Genomic DNA, 13,298 nt, shown 5'->3' with positions numbered 1-13,298 from the left:
TCATGTTGTGGTTTTATTTGGCGGCCAATTAATTTGTTTCGTTGGACATTACTAAAAACACCAGGCAATCAGTTCCACGTCATTTTATATTTTGGAAATCTGTTCCAAAGTATTCTCACGCATAATAGAGGTGTGATCATATACAAATATAAGCAAGGTTCGAAATGATAGTTTTTGTCAAATCTGTTGGTTTCTTGCGGCCAATTTCTAATTATGCTCCTGCACCACTACCATACGCTCAAGAAAGAAATCAGCTCGCGGTTGAATCTAGTTGATCCCTGCTATACAGCATGTTTTACTTGGCTGTGTGTGTAACAGTATCGCTTCCATCCCTCGCCTCGAACCAAGGACCCTCTGCACACATCACCAGCCACCCTCGAAGCATCATTACCCATCGCTCCACAAAATCCGCAGCTCTTGCAGAGCAAGGGGAACAACTACTTCAAGGTCTCAGAGCGAGTGTCACTGACTGAAACACTATTAGCGCGCACCCCGCTAATTAGCTAGCCATTTCACATTGGTTACGCTGGACTAAATATATTCACTTTCATTTTGTCTTGGAGCTGTACATGGACAACAAGCTGTTCTATCCCAAATGGCACTCTTCCCTATAGCAGGGTTTTGGGGCCCCTGAGTGCATGTTTTGGTTTTTGACCTGGCACTACACAACTCATTCAAATAACCAACTCATCAAGCTTTGATTTATTTTAATCAGCTGTGTAGTGCTAGGTCAAAAACCAAGACTCTCCCATGGTGGGCCCCAGAACCAATTTTGGGAAACCCTCCCCTATACTGCACTACTTTTGACCAGGGCCATAGTCAATAGTACTAGTCAATAGTAAATAGGGAATATGGTGCCATTTGGGACAAAGATAATACAGTATGTGTCTGGTAAAACTGTGACTGCATGAGGTTCATACAGTATCCTCATACAGAGTGGGAATACTATGTCCCAGTAGCCTCATTAAATCCCAGACATATTAATAGACTAGGGACTTCAGAATGAAAATAGCTGGCTTTTGAGCCCATCTCACATCACTTCACGAATAGTGTTCGCCAATTTAATGTATGTCATACTGTACTTAATTTGACACTTATTATGTAATGTCCGTTTGTGCAGAAATAGATGTCAAGCAAATGGAACTGTATAATCATTTAGGTTATTTCATTGTCTTGTCAGTAAATGGCAAAAATAAAAAGTTATATTTGACTGTAAAATGGACAGTAATTTCACATGATGGGTCTACAAACACTACAACCCAGTCAAATATTGGTTCAGATTTTAAATGCAAATGTTAGAAGTTAAAATGGGATGACCAAGCATTAAAAAATTGATCAGCCCAGATGTTGCTCGGGTTTGAAATCACTCTCCTGCTGCTAAACCTTTATTATCCTTATGTAAGAGTGCTGCAGTAACCGAAACTACAATTTTCTGCAATATCTTCCGAACTCAGATCGACAGATGAACAGAACAATTTCTTATTTTCATAAGTAAAATCAGTCTATGATAGCAGGTAGATTCACTGCGAAATAAATATTTGAGTACCGCGTCCTGTTACTGTCATTGAGCTATAATATTAACTCGAGTGAACTATAAGCGACTGTATATCCCCCCCATCATTAATGTGAATTATTGTCTCTCACAACACTTCCGAGTATGCGGCCCTGGTTTAAAAAATATGATTTTTTGGCCCAAACTAGAAGTCCGATTTTACAATCTGAACTCCACCCTGTTACAGTTGCCGAACGACAGAACGTTTGGTTATATTGTCACTGTACTAATTTTGTTACATTGTTACCTTCCTTGAGTATGCAGAAAAAAGTGCGCTTTTGGGAAGATCATATCCCGATAGGACAAATTCTGTCGAAGCTGTTTTTTAACCAGTGTATGGATTTTTTTTTTTACATATTGTTTAACCGATACATGCTGATATGCAAATATTCTATTTATTTAAAATGTCCCTATTTTTAAAGGATGGTGCAACAAAACCGGCGGCGGAGGTCGTAGATACGTAATATGGTGAGTGGAGAGTAGCCTAACTTGATTTTCCGTTAAACGAATGTCATGAGTTATTTATGATGATTCCTGAGATGGGAATGGTCACAAACATCCCACACACTGGCACAGTATGGGCCAATGTAGCAATCATGGGCATGGCAGCATGGCATGGGAGCATAATGATGATAGTAGAACCAATAACAGTGGGTTAACCATCCTTATTATTTGGCAGAGAGCTGTTTCTCTAAACACTGGGTTAGCTGGCACTGAGAGTTATGAGAAAACTGTTCTGACATAGAATMAAATAAAACTGAATAGTTTGAGGTTGAATATGATAGAATAGGTTGGTATATGAACATTCTTGTGTCGGTGCAATTTAGTGAGGAAAAATGTGTTCTGTACTTTTCTGTTCTGTTATTCCTCTGCTTTTCTCCCAGACTACCTCAGTTCCATGCTCTCAGACTTCGAGGTGCTGCCCCTTGCCAGTCTCCAGACTCACTCAGTTCGGCGGCGGGATGTCCAGACACAGACCCATGTTGAACGACATCTCAGCTTCACTGACTTATAGAGGTAGGAACTCCAAGGCTGTGCCTGGCCTATGGGCCTGGTCTAAAGTAGTGCAATATATAGGGAATAGGGTGCCATTTGGGATGTACATCAAATGTCAATGCCTCAGTTGCACTTGTCGCTTGTCTTAATCATCATGAGCATTGTGATTCCCCGTTTCTCACTTGTGCTAGGCATTTTAGGCTGTACCTGAGGACCAACACAGAGCTGTTCACAGAAGACTTCAGGGCCGTGTTCATGGATGAGGATGGACAGGAGGACAGCTACGAGGTCAACAGACAGAACTTTTTCAACGGCCATGTCATTGGTAAGACAGACGCCACTGGTTGGACACAGAAACCATCAGACTTAGGTCACATACATTGTCAAGGGGCCTTTAAGTGCATTCATTTGAGATTGCGGCATATAGATGAATCTACAGGTAGCCTGAGAAATGGACTCATCAACTTTACACCACTTTTRAGGTCTGAAAACATCTGGCGAACATCTAATTTTGGAATGAACTATCACTTTAATGTCTCTTAGAGCACACGCGTCAAACTCATTCCATGGAGGGCCGAGTGTCTACGGGTTTTCGGTCCATCCTTGTACTTGATTGATGAATTAAGGTCACTAATTAGTAAGGAACTCCCCTCCCCTGGTTGTCTAGGTCTTAATTGAAAGGAAGAAACAAAAACCCGCAGACACTCGGCCCTCCATGGATTGAGTTTGACACCCCTGTCTTAGAGCCTCAAGAATTTGCTTTGGCTTTGTCCCATGTTTATATGTTGTGCTCTTTCTCAGCAACGTTGTTTACTCAGTGTTGTCCATTTGAAGGAGAGGAGAACTCCAGAGTACAGGCGCACATCGATGACAACAAATTCTCGGCACACATCCTCACTGACAAAGCAGAGTACAACATAGAGGTATCATTTTGTACTATTTCAACGACAGATTATGATACGAAACCAATATGACAATCATCTGAAATGCCTCAGTGTTGTGGACATACTGCATATAAACAACTGGAGTTTTTAGGTTACCTTCCAAATTGCACCCTATTCCACACTGCACTACATTTGACCAGGACCCACGAGGCTCTGGTCAAAAGTAGTACACTTTCCCCTATATAATGCACTACTTTTGTCCCTATGGGCCCTGATCAAAAGTAGTGCATAGTGAATAGTGTACCATTTGAGACACACACACTCSTTATCCTTATCAAACCTCCTAACAAATCAAATTAAATCAAATCTCTTTCCCTCCTCAGCCCCTATGGAGGTTCACGGCGGCGCCCCCCGATGGCCGTCTGCTGGTATACCGCTCTGAGGACATCAGCCGACTGGCCTCTTCCTGCAGTCTGTGGCTACGTGAAGACTGACTATAATGACCTACTGCCTGAGAGCGTGAGGTCAGTTAGACTGCAGGAAGAGGTTGAGTAAGGGAGGAGGAAACACTGACCTCAAACCGAATCCCCTGTGCTTTCCCAAATTAATCCTGTCCCTCATAACTCTTAAATCCAAACCACATGTAGACTACATTGGACTCCCGAGTGGCGCAGCAGTCTAAGGCACTGCATCTCAGTGCTAGAGGCATCATTTAATATTTAATATTTTTCACCTTTATTTAACCAGGTAGGCAAGTTGAGAACAAGTTCTCATTTACAATTGCGACCTGGCCAAGATAAAGCAAAGCAGTTCGACACATACAACAACACAGAGTTACACATGGAGTAAAACAAACATACAGTCAATAATACAGTAGAAAAATAAGTCTATATACAATGTGAGCAAATGAGGTGAGATAAGGGAGGTAAAGGCAAAAAAAGGCCATGGTGGCGAAGTAAATAMAATATAGCAAGTAAAACACTGGAATGGTAGATTTGCAGTGGAAGAATGTGCAAAGTAGAAATAGAAATAATGGGGTGCAAAGGAGCAAAATCAATAAATACAGTAGGGGAAGAGGTACAGACCCTGGTTTGATTCCAGGCTGTATCATTTTATTTTTTATTTAACTAGGCAAGTTATTTACAATGACAGCCTAGGAACAGTGGGTTAACTGCCTTGTTCAGGGGCAGAACGACAGATTTTTACTTTGTCAACTCAGGGATTCGATCTAGCAACTTTTCGGTTACAGCAGCAAATTTGACTAACTGACTTTTTGTAAAGGTGGCATCCTAAGGCGGTGCCACGTTGAAGTCACTGAGCTCTTCAGTAAGCACATTCTACTGCCAATGTTTGTCTATGGAGATTGCATTGCTGTGTGATCGATTTTATATACCTGTCAGCAACGGGTTTGGCTGAAATATGCAAATCAACTCATTTGAAGGGGAGTCCATATATTTTTGTATATACAGTGCATTCGGGCTCCTGAGTGGCGCAGCGGTCTAAGGCACTGCATCTCAGTGTTAGAGGCTTCACTAAAGACACCCTGGTTTGAATCCAGGCTGTATCACAACCGGCCGTGATTGGGAGTCCCATAGGGCGGCGCGCAATTGGCCCAGCGTCATCCGGGTTAGGCCGTCATTGTAAATAAGAATTTGTTCTTAACTGACTTACCTAGTTAAATAAAGATTAAATWAAAAAAATATTCTGAAACTATTCAGACCCCTTGACTTTTTCCACATTTTGTTACCTTACAGCCTTATTCTGTTTTTTTCCCCTGCATCAATCTTTCCCCCGCATCAATCTGTTGTTTTTGCCGCACTGCTTTGCTTTATCCTGGCCAGTTCGCAGTTGTTCTCAACTGGCCTACCTGGTTAAATAAAGGTGAAATAAAAATWAATAAATACACACAATACCCCATAATGACAAAGCAAAAACAGTTGTTTAATTTATTTTTGCTAATTTATAAAAAATGTGAACGTAAATAATCAAATCAAATTGTATTTGTCACTGAATACAACAGGTGTAGACCTTACAGTGAAATGCTTAAATATCACATTTACGTAAGTATTCAGACCCTTTACTCAGTACTTTGTTGAAGCACCTTTGGCAGTGATTACAGCCTCGAGTCTTCTTGGGTTTGACGCTACAAGCTTGGCACACCTGTATTTGAGGAGTTTCTCCCATTCTTCTCTGCAGATCCTCTCAAGCTCTGTCAAGCTGGATGGGGAGTGTCGCTGCACAGCTATTTTCAGGTCTCTCCAGAGATGTTCGATTGGGTTCAAGTCCAGGCTCTGGCATGGCCACTCATGGACATTCAGAGACTTGTTCCGAAGCCACTCCTGCGTTGTCTTGGTTGTGTGCTTAGGGTCGTTGTCCAGTTGGAAGGTGAACCTTCACCCCAGTCAGAGAACCTGCTCCAGAGCGCGCAGGGCTTCATCAAGGATCTCTCTGTACTTTGCTCCATTCATCTTTGCCTCGATCTTGACTAGTCTCCCAGTCCCTGCTGCTGAAAAACATCCTGAAAGCATGATGCTGCCACCACAATGCTTCACCGTAGGGATGGTGCCAGGTTTCCTCCAGACGTGACATTGGCATTCAGGCCAAAGAGTTTAATTTTGGTTTCATCAGACCAGATAATCTTGTTTCTCATGGTCTGAGAGTCTTTAGGTGCCTTCTGGCAAACTCCAAGCGGGCTGTCATGTGCCTTTTACTGAGGACTGTCTTCTGTCTGGCCACTCTACCATAAAGGCCTGATTGGTGGAGTGCTGCAGAGATGGTTGTCCTTCTGGAAGGTTCTCCCATCTCCACTGAGGTACTCTGGAGCTCTGTCAGAGTGATCATCGGGTTCTTGGTCACCTCCCTGACCAAGGCCCTTCTCCCCCGATTGCTCAGTTTGGCCGGGTGGCCAGCTATAGGAAGAGTCTTGGTGGTTACAACTTCTTCCATTTAAGAATGATGGAGGCCTCTGAGTTCTTGGGGACCTTCAGTGCTGCAGACATTTTTTGGTACCCTTCCCCAGATCTGTGCCTTGACACAATCCTGTCTCGGAGCTCTATGGACAATTCCTTCGACCTCATGGCTTGGTTTTTGCTCTGACATGCACTGTCAACTGTGGGACCTTATATAGACAGGTGTGTGCCTTTTCAAATAATGTCCAAGCAATTTCATTTACAACAAGTGGACTCCAATCAAGTTGTAGCAACATCTCAAGGATGATCAATGGAAACAGGATGCACCTGAGCTCAATTTCTAGTCTCATAGCAAAGGGTCTGAATACTTATGTAAATAAGGTATTTCAGTTTTTTATTTTGAATACTTTTGCAAACAATTCTTAAAACCTGTTTTCGCTTTGTCATTATGGGGTATTGTGTGGAGATTGCTGAGGATTTTTATTTATTGAATACATTTTAGAGTAAGGCTGTTACTTAACAAAATGTGGTAAAAGTCAATGGGTCTGAATACTTTCCGAAGGCACTGTATAAATATATTTTCTTCACTGTAGTCATCTTGGTTATCTCACCCTTGGCGTTGACCCTTTGTGTTTATCCAGATTGCAGAGTTTATGAGCAGTCTCAGTCTTGCGCTTCCAGGCCTCTGATCCCCAGCAGACCAGTACTCCCCGGATCCAAGCCGCAGCTCCAGCCCCAACCCCTGAGGCCTCAGTCCCAACCTCCACCCCCATCCCCAGCCAGAGCCCCCTGCCCCCCCTGGAGAGCCCACGCATGGCCACTATCCGGAAGGACCCCAGCTTTGATGAGGAGGCCCTGGAGGGGGACTTTCCCATGGGGAGTTCAGCTCCACAATCTTTTGAGGACCTGACGGAGCACGGGCCCTTGGTCCAACACAGCGACAAGGCCCTACCCTTCAGACTACAGAGACAGGCCTGCATCAACAGCAAGGAGACAGAGTGCTGAGAGAGATGGAGACAGAGAGAGAGAGGGGGAAGAAGGGACGGGAGAGAGTGAGAGGAGGGAGAGAGGGAGGGGGAGAGGAAGGGAGAGAGGGCGGAGGAGAGGAAAAGGGAAAGGAAGGGAGAGAGGAAAGGGGAGAGGAAGGGAGAGAGGGTTAGAGGAAAGGGGAGGGAGGGAGGGAGGGGAGATGAGAGGAGGGAGGGAAATAGATAGATAGAGGGCTCCTAACACAAAGGAGAAAAGGGGAGTGAGAGAGACTGGAGGAGGAGGAGAGGACATAGAGTGGGAGAGGATGCTCACTCAGTCAGCACTGAAGGGCAGACCGCAAAGTAGAACAAGCAGGACTTGTGTAGGACAGAATATGTGGGCTGACAGTTATATAATGTATTATATGGAGTTGGAGAGCAGCTTCAGTTGAAAATGGGAATTCTGTTGAAAGTACCCACAGGGCTAAAATTAAACCTATTGAGCATTGAAAAGCCATTTTCTTCTGAACAGAAATTATAAATCAACATGGTTTAATCTATGAAAGATTGACAATCAGTTCTAGAATGTTCTGTATAAATTGTACCAAATTATGTTGTGATGTGAATATTTGCTAAGAACACTACAGAGCACTCCCTATACTTCAACTACTATAGCAGTGGTAACACTGTTCACTGCTCTGGTTCCATACCCTCATTGGCTTCGACCCGTCCGGTATATTGAAGACGACAATATGATCTAATGAGAACCAGAGTTGACCTGACCTGGGTCGTGTTCATTAGGGCAGGGTTTCACAAACTCGGGCCTGGGGCCCCCCTGGGTGCACGTTTAGTTTTTTGTCCTAGCAATACACAGCTGATTCAAATAATTACAGCTTGAATCAGCTGTGTAGTGCTAGGGCAAAAACCAAAATGTGCAGTCAGCAGGTGCCCCAGGACCGAGTTTGGGAAAACCTATATTAGGGCACACAGTGGCAATTCTTTTTGCTACGGAACCCCCCTCCTGAACATTCCTTATTGGACAAGAACCTCCATTGTTTTTGTTATGTTCTTGTTTCGTGTCTTTTGATCACAACCATATTCTGTCTTTCCCCGCACAGTGCATAAGCTAATGAACATTGTCTGTGGTATTTTCTTTGTTGTTTCATTGTGATCTGCTAGCGACGTTATCTCACTGACGTGTTATGCTTTTATCGTGTTTACATTGTACTTCTCCCAAAGTCCCTCTGATATTTCTGAATTTCTTTGTGATTATTTTGTGATTATCAACTGTTCAGAGGCGACTGCATGAATCAGGCCTTCATGGTCGAATTGCTGCAAAGAAACCACTACTAAAGGACACCAATAACAAGAAAAGGCTTGCTTGGGCCAAGAAACATGAGCAATGGACATTAGACAGGTGGAAATCTGGCCTTTGGTTTGATGAGTCCAAATTTTAGATTTTTGGTTCCAACCGCCGTGTCTTTGTGAGATGCAGAGAAGGTGAACAGATGATCTCTGCATGCGTGGTTCCCACCRTGAAGCATGAAGGAGGAGGTGGGATGGTGTGGGGTTGCTTTGAGGTTGACACAATCTGGGATTTTTTTTAAATTCAAGGCACACTTAACTAGCATGTCTACCACAGCATTCTGCAGCGAATCGCCATCCCATTTGGTTTGTGTCCAAAATTTGACTGGTACTGTATATTTTACTCTGTTTAAGAGGATTGCCACATCCCTAAAATGTCCGTAACATAAGTGGTCACTGCTCCTCCAAAGTGATCTTGTGGGAAAATCTCAGAAAGTGTACGCCACTTTATCTCTTGACCAGAGTCTCGTTTTTGAAACTATTAAAGCTGCTATCCTTTGGGCTTACGAGTTGGTCCCAGAGGTATACAGACAACAGTTCCGTAAATTACGAAAGACAGAATCACAAAGCCATGTTGAGTTCGCAAGCATGTCTTTTTGATTGGTGGTATGGTTCTCAAGAGGTCAATGATTTAAATACATTCATTACCGAGCATTTCAAGAATTGCCTCCACGAAAGTTATCCCTACGCAAAAAGCTATCCAGAGAAGTCACCTCCTACTGCCAAGGTTTCAGTCCATTTCTACAGTGCCCAAAGATAAAGAGCCGCAGAAAACTGGTTTTTCGTATCCTACAGTTTGTCATTACTGCCGTGAGAAAGAACACATTATCTCTGAGTGTCCTAAGTTGAAACAGAAAAATTAGAGAAATGGCTGTTTGTGGGAGCACTTCAGCCCATTAAGACTGGTGCAGGTAGCCTAGCGGTTAAGGTGAAAAATCTGTCGATGTGCCCCTGAGCAAGGCTCCTGTAAATCGCTCTGGTTAAGAGCGACTCCTACATGACAAAAATGTTTTGGAGGGTGTTTCGCCTTTGTCTGACACTTCAGCAACTGGTTACAGTGCGTGGAGATGGGCATGGCGGCGTGGAGATGGGCATGGAGGCGTGGAGGCGTGGAGATGGGCATGCGGGCGTTGAGGTGAGAGCATGCGGGTGGAGATGGGCATGGAGGCGTGGAGGCGTGGAGATGGGCATGGAGGCATGGAGGCGTGGAGATGGCTGGAGCATGGAGATGGCATGAGGCGTGGAGGCGTGTATGGAGGCATGGAGATGGCGCATGGAGGCATGGGAGATGGGCATGGAGATGGGCTGGAGGCGTGGAGATGGGCATGGAGGCGTGGAGATGGGCATGGAGGCGATGGAGGTGTGAGATGGCATGAGGCGTGGAGCGTGGAGATGGCATGGAGGCATGGAGATGGGGCAGGAGATGGGCATGGAGGCGTGGAAGATGGGCATGAGGCGTGGAGATGGGCATGGAGTGGAGGGTGGGTGGAGATGGCAGACGATGAGGTGGAGATGGGCATGGAGGCGTGGAGCTGGAGATGGGCATGGAGGCGTGGAGGCGTGGAGATGGCATGGAGATGGCAGTGGAGGCGTGGAGATGGGGCAGATGGTGGAGGCGTGGAGGTGTGGAGTGTGGCATTGGAGGCGTGGAGGTGTGGAGATGGGCATGGAGGCGTGGAGGCGTGGAGATGGGCATGGAGGCGTGGAGGCGTGGAGATGGGCATGGAGGCGTGGAGGCGTGGATGTATGGGCATGGAGATGGGCATGGAGGGCATGGAGAATGGCATGGAGCATGGCGATGGGCATGGAGGCGTGGAGATGGGCATGGAGATGGGCATGGAGGCATGGAAGATGGGCATGGGAGGCGTGGAGCAGGGAGATGGGGCGTGGAGAGGGCATGGAGGCGTGGAGATGGCATGGAGGCGTGGAGATGGGCATGGAGGCGTGGAGATGGGCATGGAGGCGGGTTGCATGGAAGTTCCTTTGTATAATGTGGAACTAGAGTCTGATCTTATTTTTGGTTCTGTTGTCGTTGCAGTAAAGTCTCATTTATTTTGGGAAACGATTTGGCTGGAGGGAAGGTCGTGCCAAATCCTGTACTTTGTAAGGAACCCAGAGTAGAGGAACCTGATGGGTTATCTGAAAAGTACCCTTGCGTGTCACGTTACACGTGCTATGTCTAAGAAAGTCCCCGGGAGCAAGCATTGAGGAGGATGTCAGCAATCCCACCATGGTCAATCCTTCTGAGACGTTTATAGGTGATCCTAAACCTCCTGAGTTGACCTCTCCTTTGAAAACCCCAAAGGTGAGCGAGTTTGTAGGACCGCTGAAGGAAGAGAGCGTCCTTACAGCTGACGCTTCAATGTCTAAGAAGCAGCTGATTGCAGAACAAAGTAAAGCCGTTTCCCTCTCCCCTCTTTTTGCTGAGATACATTTGTGTGGATTACTTTGACAGAGATCRTGTTCTAATGAGGAAATGGTGTTCTCGTCCCACTTCTTAGGAAGACGATTGGCCCAGTGTATCTCAAATTCTAGGTGTCACTGAACTGGTTCATTTTCCACCAACCCAGGACTGTCCTGTCTAATTACGCACACCTGGTTCATATTTTCCCCTGATTAGTAATTGTATATATGTGCCCTCTGTTCACCATTGTCTTGTTGGTTATTGTTCCCATATCTGTTGGTCTTGTGAGTACCTATGCTTTGTTGTTTCGGCTTGCGTGTATTGTGTACACGTTATTACAGGTCTCGTCCCGTGTAGTATTGTTCAATTGTTATTACGGGTCTCGTCCTGTGCATTGTTATTACGGGTCACGTTTATTTATTAGAGGTTTAACCTTGCTCTTTTGTTTGGGTTACATTCCTGTGTTTTTGTATACGTTTGTTTTTTGCTTCGTCCCCGTGCCTTTTCATGGCATGTTATATATTGGGTGGAGCATTAAAACCCCCTATTACGTATTCCTGCGGCTGTCTCAACATTTTATACAACGTGACAGGCAGACCTTCTTGGGGTCAAGACGTATGACTGTTTCCTGCATAACTTATTCTAGTCTGAAACAGGATGTTGTCTTACTGTAAATCCTGTCGCGTTTGCCAGCGGAAGGGTAAACCAAACCAAGCTGTACCGGTTGCACCTTTGCAGCCTATTCCTGCTTTTGACAAACCTTTCAGCAGTGTTCTGGTGGATTGTATTATTCCTTTGCCCAAAGCTGAGTRATAATCAGTTTCTCGTGACCATTATGTGCACTGCCACTTGTTTCCCTGAGGCCATTCCACTGAGAAACCACAGCTTCCAGTATTGTTAAGGCTATGGTGAAATTATTTTCAACGTTTGGACTTCCGCAGGTAGTGCAGTCGGACCAAGGTTTACATTTCATGTCAAATCTTCCAGCAAGTGCTACAACAGTTGGGTGTTACCCACTGCCCCTCTAGTGCCTACCACCCAGAGTTTCAAGGTGCTCTTGAGATTTTATCAGACTTTGAAGTCTATGTTGAGAGCTTACTGCTTTGAGTTTGAGAGACTGGGATGAAGTGGTCTTGTGCTGTTTGCAGTGCCGGTGGTTGTTCAGGAATCTCTCGATTTTATTCCCGAATGATCTTGTGTTTGGACATCATGTCAGAGGTACTTTGAGAATACTGAGAGGTTGTTGCAGGGCAACAAATCTGTTGGAGCACGTTAGCACTTCTCAATGTTTTGGTTGCGCTCTTTCCAGGGGGATGAGAGTTTTAGAAACATACATTATAAACTTATGAGTTTTCAGCAGCTATAAGAAAAAAAAGTGCTATATTTACCAAAAAGTGGGTGTCTTTTACTTCATTATTGAGCGCCAGTAGATGCCATGTTTACATTGGTGAAGGTGATGCATTTAAGTTGCTTATGTTCTGAGATGGAAGTTTTCTGTTGGTGCGCAAACTTGTCCAACGTAAATATACTGAACAAAAATATAAAACGGAGTGTTGTTCACGTTTATTTATTAGAGGTTTATGTTTCATGAGCTGAAATAAAGGATTCCAGAAATTGTCCATACGCACAAAAAGCATATTTCTCTCAAATTATGGATACATTTATTTTCATCCTTTAGTGAGCATTTCTCCTTTGCCAAAATAATCCATCCACCTGACAGGTGTGGCATATCAAGAAGCTGATTAAACAGCATGATCCAGCACAGGTGCAACTTGTGCTGGACAAAAGGCCACTCTAAAATGTGCAGTTTTGTCACACAACACAAAACCACAGATGTCTYAAGTTTTGAGTGAGTGTGCAATTGGCATGCTGACTGCAGGAATGTCCACTAGAGCTGTCGCCGGAGAATTAAACGTTCATTTCTGTACCAGAAATGCCTCCAACATTGTTTTAGAGAATTTGTCAGTACATCCAACTGGCCTCACAACTGCAGACCACGTGTATGGCGTTGTGGGTGAGCGGTTTGYTGTTGTGAAAAGAGTGCCCCATGGTGGGGTTATGGGCAGGCATAAGCTACGGACTACAAACTCAATTGCATTTTGGCTATTTGAATGCACAGAAATACCGTGATGATATCCTGAGGTCCAGTGCGAGGCCCATCTGTGACCAACAGATGCATTCCTAGTCATGTGAAATCTACAGATTATGGCCCAATGAATT

The sequence above is a fragment of the Salvelinus sp. IW2-2015 genome, linkage group LG28 (assembly GCF_002910315.2).
Source record: "Salvelinus sp. IW2-2015 linkage group LG28, ASM291031v2, whole genome shotgun sequence".
NCBI lineage: Eukaryota > Metazoa > Chordata > Actinopteri > Salmoniformes > Salmonidae > Salvelinus > Salvelinus sp. IW2-2015.
Note: the sequence above shows the minus strand (reverse complement) of the source record.